General features: G+C 37.8%; 1 protein-coding gene across 2 annotated transcripts in view; it reads right to left on the bottom strand.

Moving 5' to 3' along the window:
* NSUN3 (NOP2/Sun RNA methyltransferase 3) overlaps positions 1-14689 on the bottom strand; it is a 449969-nt gene that overhangs the window by 251658 nt on the left and 183622 nt on the right. Inside the window, exon 8 of one of the 2 annotated variants that reach the window (XR_007188714.2) lies at positions 2558-2636. The exons of the other annotated variant lie outside the window; for it this stretch is intronic. The gene's annotated coding sequence lies outside the window, so the exon portion shown is untranslated. The remainder of the gene's footprint in view (positions 1-2557; positions 2637-14689) is intronic. 2 annotated transcript variants of the gene reach the window in all.

Consider the following 14689-nt stretch of genomic DNA (forward strand, 5'->3'; position numbering starts at 1 on the left):
CCCAGGCGCCCCTCTCCTAAACTCTTGTATCAATGAGGAAATAAAAACTTCGTTGGGAGCCCCTTGGAAAATAATGATAAAGAGAACATGATAAAATGAAATAATACGTCAAAATTTATGGGATGTCGCCAAAGCTCTATTCAGAGAACCAGAGTAAAATGTACTCAGGGTAAAATTAACAGATTTAAGCACTTTCACTTTAAACAAACAAAGAATAAAAATAAATCAACCAAGTATTCAATTCAGTAATTTATGAAATCAATTTAGAATGGATTATTATCCTGGTTAAAGCACAGATTATACAAAATAGAAAGGCTTGTGGTATTAAAAACATACAAAATAAATCCAGGAACAGTGTATCATGAAAAAGAAAAAGTTGTGAATATTGGGTGTACCAGTCAGGGTAGGCTAACTACCAGGAAAAAAAAAAAAAAAAAAAAAAAAAAGCCCAAACCTTAAAGTCTCAGTCATTTAATAAAAGCTTATTGATTGCTTATGCCATAATCTAACGAAATGGTGATGGGGATCGACAGGGCTTTACTTCACAAACTTGGCTCCTTCCATTATATGATGCTACCATCTTAAACACATAAACTCCAAGGATGTCCTCAAATAGGAAGAAAATGAGTAATTGTTCATGGGTGATTTTTACGGTCTAGACCCACAAGCTGTACTTAATACTTCTGCCCACATTGTTTTCACTAGAATCCAGTCATATAGCTTTATCTATCACAAGTTGGCTAGGAACCTTAGTATATCAACATGCACAAGAGGAAAAAGAAATGGGTTTGGTAAACATTGTCCATTGTCTCTGCCACAATCCTCTGCTGTGGTCAAGAAATATCCATTTTGCTTTTCATCCCACAGTGTAAAACATACTCATCCACTCCCAAGGAAAACTCAAAATCCTAAGCATTCATTCCAGTCAATTGAAAGTTTAAGAATTCCTGATGATGCAAAGTCCTTTTTAACTTGCCTCATATTGCTTCTTATGGTCTGGTGAACCAAAAAGAGAAATTATTGGTCTCCCTCTGACACTGACTGCACAATGGGGGAGCAGGGCCAATGTAACCACAATAAACATTCCCATTCAGAAAAGAGAAGAATGGAAATAACAAAGCAGTATTGGTGCACAGCAGTTCTGAAATCCTATGTGACAGATATTACAAACCTGACTTGGAAAGAACGTCTCCCTCCATTGCTCTTTTGATCCTTGGCCTTCTGAGTTGGGGGAGATGATTCTTTCATGTCAAAATACTCCACAGCCATATTTAAAATAAATTTTGGACATTCTGCTCACTATGGAGGCAGAAAAACTTTGGAAACTTGCTTTCTGCTCATTGAAAGCTGATGTTCCAATACTTGATTTAAAGTTTAGAGAGTTTTAGTCCCAGCTTATTGCTTTTTTAGGCTTCTAAATTATTTGTTATCTATTGGTATGTTACCATCTTACCAAGTGGTATGATGTACAGCAAACATAGCTGGTGGTCCTTCATGGACACAGTTCCCAAATCTGATGTATTTATTTGCTTTTTTGCCAACAGGCCACTCCAACCTTAATGGCTGCTTTCTTGAGTCTATTAAGCTTGACTAGGAGGACTATTTTCAATAAGCTTCTTTTACTTGCAAGCTTTCTCAGTCACATATGGCATCGAATCTTATATCCAGTTGTTTCAGACCTAGAAACAGTCAACTTTTCCAACTCTGCAACGATCTTTTTTCTAGACTTTCTCTATTTCCATTCATTTACGCTTACAACTTGGCCAATTCTTTCCTGAGCTCACTTTATCTTTGTCAACGTTAATTAATATGAGCTAAAATACACTAACAATTTTATTCTTTTAATTCACTTCCTGTCAGCTGAGCAGGCATATGGTCTGCCTCCCAATATAAGTTACAGTCTTACCACATGTGCTGTCAGTACTTTATATGAATTGCCATATTTCCAGCCTTCAATATCGGTTTCTTTGAATTCCGTCACCCAAATGCTAAACCAATGCCATGTATTTTAGATTTTTATGATAGCCACAGCCCATTTATGAATAATAAAGTTGATTGTTGTTTGGGGAAAAAAAATAGACAAGCCTCCAAACCTCAGAGGCTTAACATATAAGCAGATTGACAACACAGTTTCTGCTGCATGTAGTCATTCAGCAAAGGAAACTTGTTTTAGTTCCACTTTCTCCAACACACGTTTTCACAATCAGTCTAGCATCAGTCAGCCAGCTGAGAGACAGGGACAGAGAGAATGAGTGAGCACAAGCTTAGAGAATACACATCTGCTTTTAACTGGCTTACACTGAAATGGGGACATTACTCTTGCTTAAATTCTATCAGCTGGGACTAGTCTTACTGTCCCACCTAAATGGGAAGATCTGTGAAGTACCGTTCAGTTGTGGAGCCAGGCAGAGGAAGTGGATTTGGTAAACTTCTGATCAGTATTTCCAAGTGGAGAAAGCACATACATCTGCTGCTCTTATAGAGCTTAGAGTCTAGACAGGAAAGATAAGATAAGGCAAGGAAATGGCTCTACTCAAAATAGGGTGGAAATTCTTACCAGCAACAAATATTTGTGGAACAGATATTTAAGACTGTGATCTGGACAACTGGAATAATTCGATTTAAGGCCTTGATACCTAGTGAGAGAAAGAGAAGACAAAATTGCTATTTCTAGAAAAATGTAAACTAGAAAGAGAAACTCAAGTTCCGGAAGACTGGATCACCATAGACAGAGTAGAATCACCATAATTTTGTTTCAATTTGAGGCATGTAAGTTTTTAAGTAGGCTTATTTGTTACCACTTATAACACTCCTAAGATCAAGACTGGTTCTAAAGTATACAGAACAGCTAAGCCTATACATGGGGGTTAACCTGACAAGTTTGGATAGATGTAGAGATAGAAACCAAAGGGCTACACTAGTGAGCCTGAAAAGAAAAAAAAGAAAAGAAAAGAAAAGAAAAGAAAAGAAAAGAAAAGAAAAGAAAAAGAAAAAAGAAAGAAAGAAAGAAAGAAAGAAAGAAAGAAAGAAAGAAAGAAAGAAAGAAAAGAAAGAAAGAAAGATATCAGAGACAATGTGAGAGGAAAGAGAAGATCTATGGAAGATGGTACTCAGATTTCTCTAGTCCCTATTTTTTTTGAAAATTTACCAATGCTGAAGATCCAAAGGTGACTAAAAATCATAATGTTATCCTCAGGGTACAACTTACATTCAATTGCAAGGCAACGACTAATTGAGGAAACAGTACACAACCCAAGGGAATCAACCCATTTCTTCATCTCCCCATTAGTTTCCTTCTATGATTATTTCATTCAAAACAGTCTCTAAAGCTTAGACAAGAATATCAAAGAGCATTAGACAGTGTCACATTTTAAAGGGCACTAACTTTTATTTGGGGAGAGGCTGTACTAAATATAAAATAATTTTTAATGCTTTCAATCCCCAGTTCAGCCCCCTGTAGAATGGATACTTGCTTCTACTTGGGCATCCAGGATCTTGCCATTAACATTTGTTCTACTAATTAGAAAAAGGATGTGCATCAAAAATAATAATATGAAGTAAATAGGTCTATTTTATTCTGTATTTTATGAATGATATCACATTCTCATATGTTGTGGCTTGCAATAATCATGTAACCTATTCTGCATCAGTAAATAGTGATTTATTTTTCTGAAGATTTAATATGATTCATTTTTGCTAGTAGTTTAAGTACCCATTAGTTAATGCTTTGCTGCTGCTGCTGACCTCAGTAGATTTTTGGTAAAGCTTTATATAGCATTTATAGGTCACAAAAATGCCAACAGTGTTCATTATGGTCATTTTCCAAACTACCTGACAGCAAAATGTTTTCCCTCAACTCATTTGTATGTATATCCCTTAATTAATGCTTCACCTCATGCCAAATTACAGTGAAATTCTTGTCACTTTACATGCAGCATGACATTTACACAAATATCTACTGAATTTATCATGAGCAATGCACACAGAATTTGTATCCTGTGGCTTGAAGGCAGATAGACCATAAACCTAGATCCAAATACCTGCAGACTGAAAACATTAGGGAAATTAGAAAAGTGAGAATCTTTGAAAAAGTGGAATAACGCCTTCTTTGCCATCCTCAAAGGTATCATGACTACTAATTGATGTCGACAAATATACCTTCTAAAACTAGTATAAATAATAATAATATAAATAAATAAAACCAGTATAAAAACTCTTTTAGGAGTATTTTCAGAAGTTGATATTTTGTATAAGAAATATTTCTCATCTAGGGGCGCCTGGGTGGCACAGTGGTTAAGCGTCTGCCTTCAGCTCAGGGCGTGATCCCAGCGTTATGGGATCGAGCCCCGCATCAGGCTCCTCCGCTATGAGCCTGCTTCTTCCTCTCCCACTCCCCCTGCTTGTGTTCCCTCTCTCGCTGGCTGTCTCTATCTGTGTTAAATAAATAAATAAAATCTTTAAAAAAAAAAAAAAAGAAATATTTCTCATCTAAAAACCAGGTGGACTTTTTATTTTTTTCCAATCAGAAAAGGTGTTTGAAAGATTCCTAAGGACTCAAAAATGGAGAGTGCATCAATTCATTATGGAAAATGTCCTGTCTGGAAATGAAGGGCATTTCAGTTATGCCATTTGACTGTTTGGGGGATAAATATGCATTGGGAATATAAAAGAGTTCAAAAAACAGAATTCTAAAATTTTAGTCCAAATGAACTTCTGGGTTAGAAACAATAAAGTACTTTCTGTCATAAGATTGATTTACATGAGACACATCTAATATAAGAATTTTCCAGGGGCACCTGGGTGGCACAGCGGTTAAGCGTCTGCCTTCGGCTCAGGGCGTGATCCTGGCGTTATGGGATTGAGCCCCACATCAGGCTCCTCCGCTATGAGCCTGCTTCTTCCTCTCCCATTACCCCTGCTTGTGTTCCCTCTCTTGCTGGCTGTCTCTGTCTCTGTCGAATAAATAAATAAAATCTTAAAAAAAAAAAAAAAAGAATTTTCCAGTAGCCCCACTTTATTTAATGTCTTAAGCACAGCAAAAGCAAGGGTGTAGGTTTAAGAGCATAGGCTCTGGAACTCGGTCATTTGGTTCTTGGTTTTTCCCCAACTCACTGTGGTACTTTGGGCAAATGATCTAACCTCTTTGTTCTTCAATTTTTCATTTAGGAAGTAAAGGAGGCCTTATAACAGTAATGACCTCATGAGTTTTATGAAGATTAAGTAAGTTAATACATGTACAGCAGTTTAGAATGATGCCTGGCACATAGTGAACATTCAATAAAAGTTAGCTATTACTAATATTCCTAATATACAATGAGGTAACAGCAGGGATATGAAGTGACTTCCAACGTGCAATAGTTGCCTACTGGCCATCACAGTCCCCTGAATTCCAGATCCCATTTCCTTAGTGGCTTTCCCCTGAAACTTCTCATACAAATTGAAATAAAAACAATTTGGGTTTCAGCAATATTATTAATTTTCAATTCCATTCATATTCAAACTATCATTGGCTAGTTGTACTTGGCAAGTAAATTGCAGTAATTTCCCAACTCACAAAATTTTTTCTCAGCCATCTTTTCCTTTACCCAAAAGTGTCTGAAAACCTCTTTTTTTAAATTGAAATACAATTGATTAGAACTCAGATAAGGCTCCAGATCACTTTTTCCCTGGATACCTTGCCAAGGATCAACCCTTACTCAGAGAAAGACTAAACTTCAAAGACCAAGCTAAATGAGCTACCTTTTGTGGCCCAATCTTAAATTATTGGATGACATGTTAAGGATTAAAACTCCAAGCTCTACAACTGGGCATCACATGCAAATGAAACCAGACAAGGCGTTAATAGGCCATTCATCCTGAAAATATCTGACCCCAAAATGTCTGACCATAAACATGCCATACAGTTAAATAAGCACAGTATAAAAGCTTGTAAAAATGACAGATTTGGCTCCAAGCTTTGGCTCTCCTCCAACCAGCTTTCTGTTAAACAAAAAAAATTGAGAATGAATGATATTTAGGTCTTTAAAGATTTAAGATTCTAGAAAGATTCTGGGTTGTTTTTGTTTTGTTTTGGAGGTATGTTTAAAGACTCTATGTTGCTTCTTGGTGATCTCACATATCTTTCTCAAATATTTTAAACATAATGGTTTTCTCTGTGAAAGGAAAAAATATATGGCTCTCCAAGCAGGAATTAGTTTGAAAATAATCGTCTAATAAAACAAACTATTATGCAGAATACTCATTAGCTGAGGTTTTCACATAGGAATCTTTAAAACACCTACCTAAAGAGAAAATTTAATTTTGCTGATAAAATTAGATCAATTCATCAGTTAGCTATGCAATGGATATGTTTCATACATGAGGGAATATCAGCTAAATGATCTTAAAGAATTTTTTTCTTTTTTTCAAAACAAGAGGTCCTGCTAGATTTCCTTAGGGGAAGAAAAGGCAAGGCCGTTGTTAAATGTTTTTTAAATTTATTGCATGTCTTTATAACACCAGTGAAATATTTGCCATTTATCAAAATTATTAAGATGAAGTATTAACCTGATGACAGTTTAACAATTATTCTTTTTTATATTTTCAAAAATGACAGACTCCCTTTAAAAACCAAGTTTCCCTTTTGTGGGCTGTGCTCATCATATGCTATGATAATTAATGGTATTTAAAACATATTCAGATGCTCCTAAAATGGTCTATGTTGCTAACTCTGGGCATATTCCTTTCTGCAGTGGTGCAATATTCCTAGGGTAGGTCCATTGAAACCATGCTCAAAAGGTACTAAGGAAAGATAAGAAGGCAATAAAATTATGTATTTTCATAGTCAAAGAATTTATACAACATATATATAGATATGTCCTGCTAGAATTCACACACTGATGGCAAAAACAAGCAAATATACAGTCACATATGCCTTTTGACTCACTCCAGAAAGGAGAAAAATATAGAGATTATGGAGGACAAAACAAGGGAGAGATAGCTAAATTCTCCAAAAGTATATGTTGTTACAGATTAAAGGAAAGGTGATCTTAATTAAGCCTGGAAGAACTTGAGAAATGAACAAGATTAAAATATTACCATTAAGTGGTATGGCAATCCCTCTAAATATTTATAACCTATACGCTAAAAAAATTAAAGATTTATATCATTAAGCCCTATAATCTATGTGAATGCTAATATTTTATAAACCTGCAGTAGACTCCTCCTTTTGAGGAACTGCTCTGATCCCTTAACCTGAGACACAAAGACACACAGATGACACCTTCTTGCCATATCTCTGCCTGGCCTTTCCACTGTGCACACGTGGTGTCTTCTTATAAGGACACTTGTCATTTTGGATTGAGGCTCACCCATATGTTCTCATTTCACCTTTAATTACCTCTTTAAAGGTCCTATCTCCAAAGACAGTCACAATCTGTGGTATACTGGGGGTTAGGGGACTTCAATGTATGAAATTTGCCGGGACAGATTCTGTTCATAACAGAATCTATGCCTCTACAATCACTGTTTTTTTCCCCACCTATCTCAGTTTTTCTCAAAGATGTTCAATACTGAACATCCCGGGGTGCCTGGGTGGCTCAGTCAGTTAAGAGTCTGCCTTCCATTCAGGTCATGATTCTGGGGTCCTGGGATGCAGCCCAACGTTAGGCTCGCTGCTCAGCAGGGAGCCTGCTTCTCCTTCTCCTCCCTGCTTATGCACGCGCTCTCTCTCTATCTCTGTCTCTCTCTCAAATAAAAAATAAAATAAAATAAAATCTTAAAAAAAAAAAAGAACTGAACATGCCTTTGTGATGAAATTTGCTGGAAGATGGACCAATATCTTACCCACAGTATGAAGGCTCATCCACTGACTGCTCCCTTGTCTTTTGGCTAGTGTACGACAGCTTTAGTTGCTGTTAAGGAAACTGAGGACTTGAAATTTACTACCGACTTAAATTTACTACTGGCTTGATAAATTTAATCTATCTCTCAGACTGAAGTGTTTGAATTGGGGAGAGGCCAGAAAACAGGAAAACCGGTTAGAATGCTGACGTGTAGCTGAAGAAATGGAAATGAAAGAGGAAATTCAGGAGCTATAGGTGGATATCTTAGCTGGAAATGCTGAGCTTGCAGATGCAGGAAAAGACAGAATGAAAGTGGCCTTGGTAGGAGTTAAAAACTAGTCCACCTATCCAGGGAAGTCCAGATCACACAATTCCTTTGCAGGGGACTGCACAATGTGGCAATGGAATGTTTGACAAAAGGAAATATTTATTTAAAAGTCAAAATGGAAATTAATCTGGACACCCTCACTGGCTTTAAAATGATGTTTTATGAGGCCCTATGATTCCACAGAGGAGAACAAAGGGAGAGGGACATAGGCATTATTCATCGCCAAGGCAGCTCTGCTTTTACTCTCCAGTAGAAATTTATTTAAAAATAGGATTTGTTCCTACACTATTCTCCAAATTTTGAAAACCACTAGGCTACGCAATATTTAAATTCTCTTTCCTTTAAAAAAATCAGGGTGCCTCGTTGACTCAGTCAGTTAAGAGTCTGCCTTCGGCTCAGGTCATGATCCCAGTCCCAGGGTCCTGGGATGGAGTCCCACATTGTGCTCCCTGCTTGGCAGGGAGTCTGCTTCTCCCTCTGCCTGCTGCTCCCCCCTGCTGTGTGCTCTCTCTCTCTCGCTGTCTCTCTCTCTCTGTCAAATAAATAAAATCTTAAAAAAACAAAAAAATCCCTGAAATCCCCAGTCTGAAAATACATTGAAAGTCCTAAATCAGAATTTTCAATGAGTAGTAACACAGCCCTTGTCAGTAAAGAATTCTTAAAGTCTTGGTGTGCCTGGGTGTCTTGGTCAGTTGAGCATCTGACTCTTAATTTCAGCTCAGGTCATGATCTCAGGGTTCTGGGATCAAGTCTTGCATTGGGCTCTATGCTCATCGGGAAGTCTACTTAAGATTCCCTCCCTCTCCCTCTACCCACCCCCCCACTCTCTCTCTCTCTGTCTCTCTCAAAAAAACAAATAAATCTTAAAAAAAAAAAAGAATTCTTAAAGTCCTTGTTAGTTGAATATCTGGTCTGCAAATTGTCTTGAATTTAAAATGATCATCTCCATATTTGTGATGGAAAATGGAAGTTTAGGAAATAAATTTACTTCCCTAAGCAGCATCACTCATAATAAATAGTCTCTCTTAATTATCAGATTAAGGGAAAAAATACCTACTGTTTAATGCTTTGTACAGGTAAAATCAAGTTAAAAAGAACTTCAAATGCAGCAGGAGGGGTAGGGCATTGTAAAAGTAAGGGATAGGCTGACCTCTGTGATGACCGTGGAGGTTTGAAGTGGGGGGGGAACATAAGAAGATGAACTGTGAGTTGGGAGGTGTGTGTAACTGAGGATGGATGGCAAGCAGGAGAAGGTCCGGAGGGATCCCCTGTGGTAGAGAAGGAAAAGGTCTAAGAAGCTAATAGCTCCCAGAGCTCCCAGAGCTCTTACCCAAGAGATTACACTTGCAAATAGCAACTCTGGGCTCAGGAAAATCCTGATTTGCCATACTCTGAGAACTCGGCATCATTTATCAGATCACAAAGACATAACTTTTTGCTCCTTGAACTTCCATAAAGAACATAAAAGGCAATTAAAAAAAAGAAGAAGAAAGAAGAGAGAAAAGAAATGAGAAAGTACCATTAAATAACACATATCTTAATAGTCACACGTACTCACACTTTCTAAGCACTCGCAATCTAGAGCACTTTTTCTATCTGGTCCCTCAAGTCTAGCCAAAATTAATTAGTTAATTAATTAATTAAGGAAAGAAAAAGAAGTGGAAAGAGAAAAAAGGAGAACAGATCTAATAGCACTTAAAAGAGAACCAAGTGACAAACTACCGTCAGATACTACATGATTTCTACTTGAAAGTGAATGTCAGACTGCTGCAAACCAGCTCCAAAAAAGCTCACACTACAGAATTGACATTTCATTCCTAATTGAGCTTTCAAGACAACAGAACATTTTCAAAGTCTGATTCCTATTTTATGCACTTATTTTTCCTCTGCATTTTTAACATGTCGAGATACAGTGAAGTTAATGAGGTCAACAGTATCAATCATCAATGGCTGTGATCAAACTACTGACCAATTAGTGTTTAAACTAGAGAATGAATGTTTAAACTACATTTTCCATGTACTCCTGACTATCCGAAATTGTCAGCCTGTGCGCATATTTCTTCTGCCAGCAGATTTTATGCCAGCTACTAATTTATCTATGATGACTGCTAGCATGTTTTGAAGTTTATATAATTAACCCTGCACTAGTGGGTGATACTTACCAATACGGATCTTGAATTTATTTTTAATAAATTACAGTTTAGTGGGAGAAGCAAAGATTACATTCGGCCTTGTTGAGTACTTTACTGCATTGATTAGGTTCTAGCCACCAATTGAGCCAGGTACTCTCGCTGAATAAATCCATAAATATTTTCTACAGTAAGCAAGGACCCTGAGAATAATCCAATTGATAATTCTTTTTCAAATATAACCTTCTTAATATTATGATAATTTTAATATCTGAAAGCATTACTGAACTCTGTTTTGTGAACATTGTGTGTACTTTTTTTTTTTTTTTTCTCATCTCTCCCCTCTTTCTCTCACCCACATTCCTTCTGTCCAAACAGCCTTCACGGAATAAAGAAGACTCAAAATTGTAGGAGAAAAGCACAATACTATGCCTCATTGATGACATTTGGGAACCACGGAATCAATGTTTATCCGCCTCAGTCAGAAACCATTCTAGAATTTCTAGAGTTGGCTTGGGAAAGTGGTCTGTTGGGAAAAAGGTCGTGGGAAAGGCCCGGAGAACTTACAGTCGGGCTATGCATCATAGTAATTAATTATTTATTTTTCCAGGTTCAGGGCTGATGTAGATTTTACCATTCCCCCACTCCCCAAACCACTGCTATTGCCACCTCTACCTCCGACCACCAAGAATCTCATGCCAGGGAGAACCGCTGGCAGAAACTGCCAAATGGCAGTAAAAGCATAGTTAAGTTCAGCGTCTGTGTTAGAAACAAATGAGCAAGCAGGAAAGTGAATCAAGAAAGCGGTGCAACAGAGCCCCTGGGTGGCGCTGTCGGTTAGGCCTCGGACTTTTGGTTTTGGCTCAGGTCAGGCTCTCAGGGTCAAGTCATGATCTCAGAGTCCTGGGATCAAGCTCTGCACAGGACTCTGAGGTCAGCAAGGAGTCTGCTAAAGTTTCTCTCTCCCTCTCCCACTGGCCCTCCCCATGCTCACTCTCTCCCTCTCTCTCTATCACTCAAATAAATAAATCTTGGGGGGGGAAAAGAAAAAGAAAAAGAAAGAAAGAGAGAAAGAAAGAAAGAAAGAAAGAAAGAAAGAAAGAAAGAAAGAAAGAAAGAAAGAAAGAAAGAAAGAAAAAGAAAGAAAGAAAGAAAGAAAGAAAGAAAGAAAGAAAGAAAGAAAGAAAAAGAAGAGAGAAGAAAGAAAGGAGGGAAGGAGGAAGGAGAGAGGAAGGAAGGAAGAGGAGCAATTACAATCACAACTGTGGTTGGCACCTCTGTAGAAAAGTCCAGGATATAATGAATATATAAGAAAACCTAGACTAGGAAGTCAGGATGGAGTTTTCTAAGGAAGCACTTTACATTTACCTATGTGGTCCACACTTAACCAAATGCAAATGAGTTAATTTGTTGATTCAACAAAAATTTCTTGAACCCCTACCATGTGCTAGGCACCCTTCTGAGCGCGGAGTGCCCAGTGCCAGGGGTAGATAGGGGTAAATAAAATAAACAGAAATCCCTACCTCTATGTCATTTACATTGTGAACTAAAGGACACAAGATGAATCAGTGGGGTGTGGGGTTTAGTGCTCATCATTAAGGAAACAAAGCAGGAGGATGAGGCCGATGCCTTCTATGGAATACTCTGCAGCGGTCAGAAACAATAAACATGCTTTACTGAAACATGGACAGATGTCTTAAAACACAGTATTGAGCTTAACAACAACAAAAAAAGATATAAAATGAGCTCTGAAACATAGTATCCTCAAAGTAAATTAAAAACACCTCCCAGGTAAAACGACACGACCCATATTCCAAGGATTTGTACCTATGTATCTCAAACCTTTCAGCACGGGTGACTGAGAGAGGAGCAGAGTGGGAAAGACAATCAAGGATGACCAGGGATGCAAGGTAAAGCCAAGCAATAGGTAGATTTTACAAAGTTGATGGTAATAGTGTGCTCAGAACTTTGGGATGTGATTACATTAACTCTTCGAATTCAGGATTCCAAAACCAAAAGGAAAAAAAAAAATGACAGGAAACAGGTATTGTTTCCTATTCCATATCACATCTCTACTTCAGCTACTTTGTAATAGATGCAGTATAAAAAATAGTGTAACCACACATTTTCAGTTTTCCCTGAAGATGAGTAAGAAACTGGCCAAAAATTAAATTCAAAACTACAATTGCAAAGAACAGGCCTTCCATGTTTCATGCAGATAAAACACAGGGATACAGAATGAGTTCAGTTCTTGGCAGTGGGCATTAACTCCTTCCACAATTATGGTGTGTTTGTGGTGCAGAAATCACTTTCCAAAGCAATAAATTATTGCCCCTTCATCTACAAAGTGTACTAGTTATTCCCAAGGAGAATATAGAACTATTATCTAAATTATTCAAAAAATGTGAGCTGATTGTCTTAATTACCTCTATAATTCATGAAAACTCAATTTTGTGGGTCTCTCTAAATAAACTTGTGCATGCATTTTTAGGTTATTGCTCAGTATCTGTCTATCTTTTTATCATGAACAGGAATACAATTCAAGATAGAGTTTTCCGGACAGCTAAGGGAAAGAAGCTACATGTGCCACAAACATTCTGCAGTGGCATCTTACAACTGGGTCATTCAGAGTCTCATTTCCTGGCCACCACTGTTTTTCCTGGGGCTCACAGACCCAACCAGGGAGGCAACTATTTATTAAAGGTGTAAGAATTATTCCACCCCTGATTAGCTGGAAGGTTGGGATTCCTATTGCCTTCCTGTAAGATGGGTGTATATATCTATTGCTTATTTAGCTAGTTCCTCAACCTATTTTATAGCTGATTAAGATGCAAAAGATTACTGTTGAAAAAGGCTGATTCTGCCACACACACCAAAAAAAAAAAAAAAAAAAATCCATTTCCTTTCATTTGGTTTTAGATCTAAAAGTCTTTGAATGGTATAAAATCCTCTAACAAGATTTTCCCTTTCTTTTCCTGTGGGATCTAAGCCTATGAGTTCTGAAATAAAGGAAGGGAAACCGGCAGAAATGAAAAAAAAAAGTCCTGAGCAGCCTCCTCTTATGAGATATTCTGACCAATTTTAGAAGCTGTCCCAAACTAACAGTGCCCAAATATTTTGGCTCCAGAGTCACTTCATATTCTTTTTTTTTTTTTTAAAGATTTTATTTTATTTATTTAACAGAGATAGAGACAGCCAGCGAGAGAGGGAACACAAGCAGGGGGAGTGCGAGAGGGAGAAGCAGGCTCATAGCAGAGGAGCCTGACGTGGGGCTCGATCCCACAACGCCGGGATCACGCCCTGAGCCGAAGGCAGGCGCTTAACCGCTGTGCCACCCAGGCGCCCCGTCACTTCATATTCTTAAAATAACTATTTAAGACTCCAACGGGCTTTTATTTATATGGGATATATATATCAGTGATTAAAACTGAGAAATTAATTCATTTATTTATCTATTTATTTCTTTTAAAGCTGAGACATTTTTAAAAACACTCAAGAATGCACAAGCACACATGCTATTAGCTGTCAGATTGATGACATCATCACACATCATGTAGCCTCTGGAAAGCTCTACTGTGTGAAGATGTGAGATGGGAGGATGAGAGTGCAAAAGGTAAATAATGCCCTAGTATTGTTAAGGAGATAGTTTTGACCTTGAAAATCCCAAAAGTGTTTTAGGAATCCGCAGGAGTCACAGAACACATTTTTAAGATCCACACTCGTGAATGAATTAATGCTGTGATACATTACTGAAAGAATTACTTAGCTCTGCATACAGAAATCTGCTGAATGTTTTTTGTTTTGGGGTTTTTTTCCCTCCTCAAAGTGATTAGGGTGGGACCAGATAGAAGCCAAATATGAAAACCGCTTGGGGCACGATGAAATAAGAAAAAGTATATATTGGTCTTTGCCCTGGTTCCTGGCACAGAGGTCCTAAAACCCTTGTAATTTCCTAAAAAATAAGAGCACTAGGAGCATCTTTTGTTCTGGTATTTGGTCCCTGACCCCGGTTCCTGGTTCCTGACACAGAACTCCTAAATATCTCTTGGAATTTCCTGAGTGGTAGGAGTGTATTTTTGTTCCAGTCAGTGAGGTGATTCTTGGTGAGTTCCTCAACAGCATCAGGATGGAGTCTGGTCACCAGAAAGACCAAGCCATAATTTGAAGCTCAGAACTTTCCACCCCACCACCCATCGACCAGGAAGGGGAGAGAGGTTTTAGACTGAATTAATGATTGATCATGATTACATAATGACGTATCCATAAAAATCCCAAAAGTACAGAATTCTGAGAACTTCCAGGTTCGTGAACACACCCACATGCCAGGAGGGTGGCTCACCCCAACTCCATGGAAAAGAAGTGCCCATCACCCTTCCTGACCTTACTCATGTGTCTCTTTATCTGGTCGT

This window comes from Ursus arctos, unplaced genomic scaffold, assembly GCF_023065955.2.
Source record: "Ursus arctos isolate Adak ecotype North America unplaced genomic scaffold, UrsArc2.0 scaffold_4, whole genome shotgun sequence".
Lineage (NCBI taxonomy): Eukaryota > Metazoa > Chordata > Mammalia > Carnivora > Ursidae > Ursus > Ursus arctos.